The sequence below is a fragment of the Eptatretus burgeri genome, chromosome 2 (assembly GCF_056783735.1).
Source record: "Eptatretus burgeri isolate ZD-2024b chromosome 2, Ebu_testis_v1, whole genome shotgun sequence".
Lineage (NCBI taxonomy): Eukaryota > Metazoa > Chordata > Myxini > Myxiniformes > Myxinidae > Eptatretus > Eptatretus burgeri.
The window spans coordinates 152775624-152780623 of record NC_140962.1 but is presented as its reverse complement, the minus strand read 5'-3'; positions in this window follow the sequence as shown (position 1 = coordinate 152780623).

Genomic DNA, 5000 nt, shown 5'->3' with positions numbered 1-5000 from the left:
GGAGTATATTCTACTGTGGGAACTGTGGAAACATCTTTCATTTTTTCTTGGGAAGTTTTTAAAAGTGGTTTAAAAAATTTCTCTTGTTTTCTTTCAAATACTTCTTCGCCCGTTAGTTTCTGTCTGCGTTTCTTCTTTATGTCTTCCTGCTGTTTTACAACTTTTGAAACCAACTCTTGATGTTCCTTAAATCTTCTTGCTCTTTCTTTTGTATCCATTTATTTATTGTAAAATATCATTTAATGAATTGTAAAGATTAACAGGGAAATTTTCCTTTTCTTCATCATTCAAGTAGATGTGTTCAAATAAATCCTTTTCTTTAAATATTTCATCATATTCTTTATTCACATTAATGCGAGTTGTAATTTCTTCTTCACTAATCCTTGCATCTCTGCTTTTCATACGTTTGCGTTGAGTTTCTTCATCAACATCAAAACCGAATGATAAAATCTTCACCCCGCTCAGATATTTAATAATTTGTCTCGTTCCTTCTGGATTAGTTTCTAATATCCCAACACCACCAGATTTTAGTTTCCTTAACTCACTCTTACAATGTGAATATTTTGTTGTACCAAGAGAAACCTCCTCAAATATTTGTCCTTCATTCCTCAATCGCATATGTTCCTCCACTGAAATATAGTGATAATCTTCACCTTTTATTTCTCCAGGTCTTATTGCTCTAGTTGTTGTTGATACAATGCGTATCACGGGGTGTTTTTTAAGTAAATTTACAATATTCTCATTTGTACTACACAAGAACCTTGATTTATGAAAGTTTTTTCCAGAAGCAGATTTACCCACAAGATTTATAATAATAGTTGTCATTTATATATGTAATTGTTTATAAAACAAAAAATATATCCCTTAATATCTCATCTTGTTTCACAACAATATATTTATATTTTTCAGTCGTGTGCTTCATGTAATCCTCAAATTTCTTTTTACTACAGAATGTAGAACAATTATCTCTCCAAAAATTATTGATATCTATTGAATTTAACTTGAATAAAATAAAAGTATTAGCATTGTTTCTGATGGAACGACGAGGAAGTTGAAAGTACGATTGACTAAGATAAATACAATTACAAGAAGAATGTCTCCCTCTTGTGTAGTAGCTGTCCATTACCGTTTGGTTTCTCTCATTAACACAATCATCAAAGATAACGAGGTTCTTTTTTGATTTATCCAAATCTTGGGGAGACGGTATATCATCCGTATTATCACTAAGAATACAAGTTATAAGATTTGATTTCTTTTTACATCTCTGTGTATCACAAAATAGTTGAATTATATCTTCAATGTTATAATCATTTAGGTTTTTTTGACGTTTAAATAAACCGATTATATCTTCTTTTTGAAGACCAGCATTAAAACCTTGTGAGAGTAGTTGATACTCTGGTTGAAAACTTCGACTTTGTGAAAATTATTAAATTATCATAATCTAAAAAGTTGGGAGTGAGGAGCATTTTTAAAAGTAAGCAGGTTTTTCCACATCCACTTGAACCAACTATGAGACATCTTAATGAATTTGGGAGATTTTTATGGTTGTTAAATTTTATCTTATTTTCCCAAATAGGTAAAAAATCATTCATTTATATATTTGAAAAACAGGTTATTTAATTTATTATTGGCTTTTTTAGAAACTCTATATTTTATCCTAAGTTCAGGTTTAATTTCAAGATAATCCATTATTTTATTTATACAATATCTTGTGTTGATATTTCCCTGAAAATTACATCCATGAATAATATACAACAACAATCCTTTGAACATTTCTCTTATACGTTCAGTTTCTTCCCTTGTAAGGAAAGGTGTGTTATCATCCTCATACTTTACATTCATTTCTCTAATCAATCTTGTAAAGTAATTCATTTTTGGTGTAAATCTAAAAGAATTATTTTCCTTTTTATATTTTTTATTATCATTAATTAGAAGATAATCACAGAATATACATTGTTTATAGGCTTTTGACTCTGTGTTTAATCCCCGTCTTTCACACGCAGGACAATTCTCAAATTTGTCATATGGAGAATCAGGTAAGTCTAGCATATTTATAAAGTAAAACTTTACTTAAACTGAAATTCATCTATACTTTCAGTTGTATATTACCATCGATATCGATATACTTTTTTTCATTATCAGATTCAACGACAACATTTTTTTATATTAAAGGTAATTTTAAAATTATCGTTAACTACTATTGAACGAAATGTCATTTCACCTGATATATTAACATCCTTTATTTCATCAGGATTTACATCTTTAAGGTTGTTGAAAAAAATACAAATTTCTCCTTGCATATTACAGATGGTCTTATCTTTTCTTTCTAAAGCTTCATCCATAAGGTTTTTGTTCTTTGATACTTTTTCTTGTTTCATTGCTTTTTCTAGTTTTGAATATATTACTAGAAGGAGAGGAGAAACTTTTGTTAGAGATACTTTAATTGATGTTCTACCAGGTATACTAAAAGCCCTTCCACTGAAGGAAATTGAAGAACTCATATTATTTACCATAATAGTTTTTATCCAATAGTTGTTATATTTATCTTTGTTCAATTTTACATCCTTGACATATTTCTCAGTATCTTTAACAGATGAAGAGATTGATTGAAACTTGTCTTTTGTGTCTTGAAACATTGTATTTATTAAGTGAAAAAGTTGGAGGATAAAATGTTTTTAAGCACAGATTCACCTATAAATTAAACGAAATTTTCATCAAGAAAATTTTAGTTTAAGCAAAGTTTTATTCTATAAATATGGTGAATACAACGTACTGCGATGTTTGTAATCACGAATATAAACATTATAGAAAACACCTCCGAACCAACAAACACACATTTAATCTATTTCATCAAATATCTCCTCTTGAGTTGGAAAGAAAACATTGTGATATCTGTTCAAAGGATGTTTTGAAGAGTAGTTATAATCAACATCTTCAATCACAAAAACACAAGAAAAATGAGTTTAAAGTAAAGGGAGACTATTATATTAAAAACACTGATGGGGCATTTAAAGGGCATATAAAAATAAGGATTTTTCAATTTGGAGAACCCGGTCCATCATCAATAGCTGAATCAATTGAAATAGTGAAACCCGATGTTGAAAAATTTATTAAAAAGACATTAAAAGAAATGAAAACTTTAAAGTTTTATATGGGAGTGAAAATGAATATGAAAAGACAAGATGAAGAACATACTCCTTATATGAGAACAGGTCTTCATTTTATAACATCATTTCAAGATTTTTTGAATAGTGGGGTTTATGAAGAACTATCAAGACAAGAGGAGGATGTTGATAATACAGTGGTAGGAAGTGGATTCAATATTAAAAAATCATCTTTTTAGATATACACATTCTAAAATCAAACCCTCTTAAAGCTTCTTCTTATATTGAATTACCAAAAGAAATAAAACGAAAGAAGGCAGTTGTTAATATTAAGAACAATGATAATAAATGTTTTCTCTGGTCTGTTCTTGCTCACTTTCATCCACCAAAATGTAATTCAGAAAGAGTAAAACAATATATGAAATATGAGAATACCTTGGACATTAAAGATTTTAAATTCCCAATGCCACTAACAGATATTCCTAAATTTGAGAAAAAGAATAATCTTTCTATTAATGTATATGGATTAACGGATACAAACAAAGTTCAAATATTAAAAATTTCAAACAACTATAAAAATGAAGAAACACACATTGACCTTTTATATTTTAGTGTTGGAAAGAATTCACATTACACATACATCAATAATTTATCAAGATTAATCTCTTCTCAGGTATTCAGAACAGCAAACAAAATATATCCTTGTAGCGATGTCTTAATTCATTTCATACAAAAGAACGATTAGAACAACATTCAAAATATTGTAGTAATCATAAATCAGCTGTAATTACAATGCCTAAACCTGGTGAAAAGATTTCTTTTGAAGATTATAATAAATCTATCATGCACCCATTTGTGATATACGCTGATTTTGAATGTATCCTTAAAAAGATAAATACTGCTTCTCCGAATCCAAAAGAACCATATACAAATAAATATCAAAAACATATTCCTTGTGGTTTCTGTTATTATATCAAATCATCTGTTGGAGAAAAGTATAACAAACTTGAACATTATCGTGGAAAAAATGCTTCACAAGAGTTTGTAAAACGATTAGAAAAGGATTGTATAAGACTCACTAAATTAATGAAAGAAACAAATGAACCGATGAAATTAACCAAAGAAGAAAAATTAGAATTTAGAATGAACAATATCTGTCATATTTGTGAGGGGGAAATTAAGGAGTCTAAAGTTAGAGACCATTGTCATCTTACTGGTAAATATAGAGGTCCCGCTCATTCCTGTTGTAATCTTAATTATAAATTACCTTCTTTTATTCCAGTCTTTCTTCACAACAGCGCCAACTATGACACACATCTATTTATAAATGAACTTTCAAAAACACCAGGGAATATTTCTGCCATAACAAACACAAGTCAAAAGTACATTTCATTTTCAAAAATGATATTCACAAAACCTTTAACTCGTATTAGGTTTCTCGATTCTTACAAGTTTATGGGAACACCACTAGCCTACCTCGCATCAAATCTAAGCTCCACGGACTCTTTTTCAAATCTTAATTCATTCTTTCCAAAAGAGGAAATTCTCACTAAAGAGGAAATTCAGATTAAAGAGAGAATTCAAAGTAAAGAGGAAACTCTAATTAATGAAGAAATTCTAACTGAAGATGAAATTCTAATTATAAAGAAAATTCGAACTAAAGAGGAAATTCAGATTAAAGACGAAATTCTGATTAAAGAAGGAATTCTTACGAGAGAGGAAATTCAAACAAGGAATGAAATTCAAAGTAAAGAGAAAATTCTTACAAGTAAGGGAATTTATCCTTATGATTATATGGATTCATTTATGAGATTTAAAGAAACACAACTTCCTTCAAAAGAAAGTTTCTATAATAACCTTTATGAAGAAGAGATAAGTGATAAGGAATATAAACAC